The sequence below is a fragment of the Mandrillus leucophaeus genome, unplaced genomic scaffold (assembly GCF_000951045.1).
Source record: "Mandrillus leucophaeus isolate KB7577 unplaced genomic scaffold, Mleu.le_1.0 Scaffold326, whole genome shotgun sequence".
In the NCBI taxonomy this organism is placed as follows: domain Eukaryota; kingdom Metazoa; phylum Chordata; class Mammalia; order Primates; family Cercopithecidae; genus Mandrillus; species Mandrillus leucophaeus.
Genome location: NW_012103432.1, coordinates 2,261,399 through 2,267,322, shown reverse-complemented (window position 1 = coordinate 2,267,322; position 5,924 = coordinate 2,261,399).

Below are 5,924 nucleotides of genomic sequence, written 5' to 3'. Positions count from 1 at the left end.
GACGGGGTTTCACCATGTTGGCCAGGCTGGTCTTGAACTCCTGACCTCAGGTAATCCGCCCGCCTCGGCCTCCCAAAGTGTTGGGATTACAACGTGAGCTGCCGCGCCTGGCCCTAGGTCCATTTTTAAAGGTAAATAGAGGTTAGCCAACCTTCCAGATCTAAATGGCTCCCTAAGTGTCTCTTCGTGATCTCCCATCCTTTACCTAAACTAACTGATCTCCTGTTTGTGTTCCCAAATCTTTATTATAGCACTTATAAAACCGTTCTGGGAACTCCTTAAGAGAAGAGACTGGGCCTTATGCTTTACTGTGCTCCTAACCGTTGGGAGGGACACAGTACACAGTAAATGTTGGTTGGCTTCATCCTAAGTGAAAAACTGGCTTGAGACAGAAGACTGTGGCAGTACTCATTAGAGTAATCTGTGTAGCACTGTTTTGAGCTTCATGTGTGGAATGGGGCTGTGAAGAGCTAGGGAGAAGTGGTTATGAGGATGAAATGAGGAAGCTCGAGGAAAATGTCTGTACAATGTTTGGTCTCACGCAGTCCCCTTCTACCCTTTGTCCCCTTCCTTCTAGCTGACACTGTATTGGGAAGCAAAGGTCAAGGGCTCTGTGTGAAGGCAAGAGGTCCAAACGAATTCTCAAGGGATCTAAGGGAACTGGACGGCCGATAAAACAATCAAGGGGCAGGCCCTGCACAGGGACTGGGAAGGCAAGTGGAGAAACCAAAGAGCACTAGCCAAAATGGTGGAAGAGAATTCTGGGGCTGTGGCACAACTATCCACAAGAGCTTCCTCTTTCCTTAGTGGAGTCTTAGTATAGTTCACTGAGGAGGAGAATCTAACGAATAGGCACCAGCTGCATCAAGGGACTCTTACTTCACACCATGCCCTGGCACCTTCCTGAGGATGAAGATGCCACAATTCACCAGCTGAGTCAATTCATGGGAAAGGGGCTAGTCAAATCCCAGGCTATGTCTAGCAACTGTCTCTCCAGTGGAAAAGAAGTTAGCTCAAGTAATCAAAGGATTCCCTAAAGCAAGATTTGGGACATGCCAAAGTCCCTCTTTAAGGGGAGAGAGGCAGCTGCATGGTTACAAAGTAGACAAAGAAAGACAAGGAGCTTCTTTTAAACTGGAATGTGTAAAATAGAAGCAGGGAGCTGTGAACGCCACAGCAGCAATTATGCAGAAAGACTGCAGTGCAGACACTGAGCAGCACCATCCTAGCTGATAACATCAGCAGCAGCAAAGGCATATTCCAACAAGAGCTGTTTAAGAGCTGCTAATTACTTAGATTCCAATAGGAGCTATGTCTTAAAAGTGATTACAGTTTTTGATTACAGCTTTTTGAACTGATTGCAGCTGTAAGCTATGAAGGCAGTAATCTAAATACAAGCAAAAAAATCCTTTGATCAAACACAAAGGAACTCTTCCAAATAAAGATACCTTTATTTTACATACAGATATAGCTATCTGTTTCGCATGCGTAAACAAGTGATTTATACACATCTATTAAACATATAAGCATCTACACTAAATTTTAGGTTTCCTGAGACCAGGGACCACACTTGCGCATCCTCATAATTCCTTATAGTATCTAGAAGGGTATATGGCACATAGAAGATGCTTACTGAATTGAAGTGAAACAATTACTATATTGATGATTTGGTCAGATAATCGTTGTTTGTTACAATAATGGCCTACTATAGAATAAATACTGGAAAAAGCAATACAAAAGTCCATTTTACTAACCTCAAATCCAGGAAATGTACCTTCTTTTCTAGAAACCCAAAAGAAGTATGGAAATGCATTCTTGAAAAGAAAGCTAACCACTCTACATTCCACAACAGAGACCATGTTGACTGTGCTGTGTGAGTTGCTAGGCAACCACTTGGTAATTCCCCATGTAATAGAGATGAACCTGTCATCTGCTTTCTTAGCTATGTGTGACAAGAAGAGACAACAGGTAAAGGACAACCAAGAATACCTGCACCTGGATGACACAGTCACTCCTGAAGTATGGTGACACTGGAGAAAATCCCCATGCCCTGTCAGAAGTTGCTGGAGGGTGAATTTCATTAAACTATTAGCACAAGACATTGCAGTGAATTTTCTTGGATTTACCCTGTGGGTAAATCCTGTGGGTTATCCCATTATACTTGTCCACAAAGCAGGAGACCAAACGCACCATAGTTCTGCATGGGAATGGTCATCAATTCAATAACAGCTCCAGATCAGCGTGTCCCACGATGTCAGCTGGGACGAGACTTTACTAGAAAAAAGCAGCCTTTTAAATCTTAAAAAGGATATACAACATCTTAAAGAAACCACAAGTTCTGGGTGAATAAATCACCCTTTTTCATACCTGAGGAAAACACTCTTAGCAATTTGTTTGCACAGGATTTTCAAGACACTTTAGACAAATAAGCTGCCTTGTAAAGACTCCACTCAACGGTAGGTATTGATATCACTGTCTTTAGGCTAAATACACAATAATGTGTTGAAGAATGAATAAAAAATGTGTGAAAGCTACCCTGATGTTAAGCAAGAAAAAGAGAGCGAGCCAAGTGCAGTGACTCACACCTGTAATCTCAGCACTTTGGGAGGCCAAGGAGGATTGATCACTTGAGCTCAGGAGTTCGAGACCAGCCTGGGTAACATGGCAAAACCCCGCCTCTACCAAAAAAAAAAAAAAAAAAAGTTAGCCAGGCATGGTGGCATGAGCCTGTGGTCCCAGGTACTCGGGAGGCTGAGGTGAGAGGACCACCTAAGCCAGGGAGGCGGAGGTTGCAGTGAGCCAAGACTGCACCACTGCACTCAGCGTGGGCCACAGAGTCAGACCGTGTCTCAAAAAAATAAATAAATAAATTTAAATTCCACTGCAAATTTGGAAGTCTAAGGGGACTCATCTTTTTCATTTGAATTTTCAAAAGGACCCTCCCACACACAGATAAAAAAAAAAAAAAAAAGGAATATATGCCGGTAGGAGCCAAGGGAAAACATCCCCATCACCCCCAGCAGGTTTGCTGAAAATCTCTGACAGGGGGCAGATTAACTGGGAAGGCACACGAATTTATTTAACATGTGTATACAGGAGACTTCAGAATGAAGACCCAAAGATACAGGGAAAATTGTTCATTTTTGTGCTTAGGTAAAACGAAGTATGGACAGCCATGTAGAAATATGATTGGACAAAAAAGAGTATGATCAAATGCTGTGAGGCGGAGTGGGGAAACCCAGCAAGGCTTGTTTGTCTAGCTACTTCTCGGCCTCTCTGAGCAGCACTCCTTCCTTCTGGGTGTGGGGCAGGACCCTCTCTGGAATGGGGGCTCCTATGACCTACAGTCAAACGAGGTTGTCGGGTAATTTCTTTATGGCCAGTTTTTACATGGCAAGGTGGAGGGAAAATTTTTAGGTTTTCTGGTTTAGAGAAAAGGGGTTCTGTTTCTGTGACCTGCCTTGGGGAAGAGGGATTCTAGTTTCTATGGCTGGCCTGGGGAGAGAATGGGACAGAGAGACAGGAGGGCAGCAGAAGGTCAGATAAAAACTTGCTTTTGAAGCTGCTTTCTGAGGCTTTCATTTTGGGGTATTGTTTTCTGAGTCTCATCATGCCCCATCCCCACCCCAATACCATATTTAAGTCTTTGCAAATTGACTGCTTGCTTTTCAGTCTCCTGTTTGAGATTTAATTTTGAGACCTTAGACTCTGCTATCAGGCAATCGGCTGTGAAGAAAGCAGATTCTGAATCGAGATAAAATCAACCAGGTAGTTCTGACGAACAACTGGGCATGGCTTCAACCCAACATATGGAGGCTGTTTATCTAACCTGTTTTGGTGCTGACTTAAAACAAGCCCAGCTGGCCGATCCTGTGAAGTGAAACTTGACAAAGGGCCATCCGGACTCCCTGGGGCCGGAGACAGAAGTACTGGCGTATGACGTTCTTGGGTATGTCTCTGTCTGCAAAGTACAGCCACTACATCTCTACTGACTACCAGGTTTTATAAGATTCTTCATGGAATTCCAAATAGAGTCAGCCATGAGCCAAATCAAACATAAAGGAGGAGGATTCAAGGGCATTCTTGAGTAAATTTCAGAATGGAAAAGACCCTGCAATGACTTAGAGGGGTGGGAGGAACAATGCAGGCTCTGGAATTTCTTTGCCAGAATGACAAGTATAGAGCAAAACCAGTGGGAGTCACAGTTACTTTCATTCCTCCTTTCCCCAGTGGCCACACACAGGTGTGTGCAAAAGGCCTGGAGGTGGCAGAGAGTAGAGCATGTCAGGGAACCGACAAAAGAAAAGGAGGGACAAGCTTCTGTGCACCTGAGGCCACAGAAGGTACTCACTCCCCTCCTTCACGGTGTCTTTTCCTTCTCTGGAGTCCTTTCAGTGATGTGTGAGCCCGCTGTTAAATGTTCAGGAAGTTCGGGTCCCACTGATAGCAAGTTAGTTGAACACATGCTGTGCAGAATTTACTTTGTGGGAGAAAATAATTAGATATAATCCCAGCCCTTAAGGGGTTTAGACTCCAGTGAGGGAGACAGAGAAGTACCCAAGAAATTACAAAACAAGCCAGTCTAGATCAAGCTACAAGGCACAAAGTGCTCAGTTTTTGTAAATAATTGCTATATGGAGGCTATTCCTAATCTTGGTCTTTGTAGCCAGCTTCCTATTACTGAAGAAACAAATCCCACTGAAGAGCTCCAATTCCACGTGGCTTTCTGCTGTGGTGTTTCTGTGTTCCCTGTCTTTTGTCAATCCCATGCTGGTGAACTCAACTGGGATACAAAGGCTGTTTAGAGAAAGGAGGTAAGCCTATGAGGCAAGATACAAAGCCAAGGAAAACCTCCAAGCCAAAAATCAAATGCTTCCACACAGAGGCAAGTGAACAGCTTTCTGGGTGGCCTAGAGAGAGAGAAGGTGTGAGTTTAAATCAAAGACTTCAAAGCCGGGCATGGTAATTTGTACCTGTAATCCCAGCTACTTAGGATGCTAAGGTGAGAGGATCATTTGAGGCCAGGAATTCAAGACCAGCCTAGGCAACATAGGAAGGCCCTATCTTTAAAAAATAAAGATGATTAGCTCGGTGTGACAGCATGCATCTGTAGTCCCAGCTATTTGTGAGGCTGAGGCAGGAGGATTGCTTGAGCCCAGGTCAAGGCTGCAGTGTTGCCCAGGTCATGCCACTGCACTCCAGCCTGGGTGACAAACAGACTCTCATCTCAATAAATAAGTAGATGGTTTCATATTTATTTGGGGAAGAGGTATAGGGGCAAAGGGAAACTTCCCTTTCGACCTCTGAAAGTTCGCCAAAAAAATCAGCTCACAAAAGAATATTAGAGAAAGGGCATACAAATGTATTAATGTGCAAACATGGAGAACCACAGAGTGCTTACCCCACTTTCCAGTGGGGTCCAGATAGCCTTATTCAGGTGGAGGGGGAGACGGAATACAGGTAATTTTGCCGATTGGCAATAAATGGTTGCTAGGGAGAATGAATGGATTGGGCAACAGAGATTAATTTCTAAATGATTGTCTGAGTTAGTCTGCGAAAGAGATATCATCTTGTGAAAGCGTCTGTTCAGGTGTGGTTACATTGTTGGTCTTTTCTGCAATAGATAATAAGAGGAGGAAGCCAGGCACAGTGGCTCACGCCTGTAATCCCAGCACTTTGGGAGGCTGAGGCAGGCAGATCTCTTGAGGCCAGGAGTTCGAGACCAGCATGGCCAATATGATGAAACCCCATCTCTACTAAAAACACAAAAATTAGCTGGGCGTGGTGGTGCATGCCTGTAATCCCAGCTACTCAGGGGGCTGAGGCATGAGAATTGCTTGAACCCAGGGAGATGGAGGTTGCAGTGAGCCAAGATCATACCACTGCACTCCAGCCTAAGTGGTAGAGTGAGACTCTATCTCAAA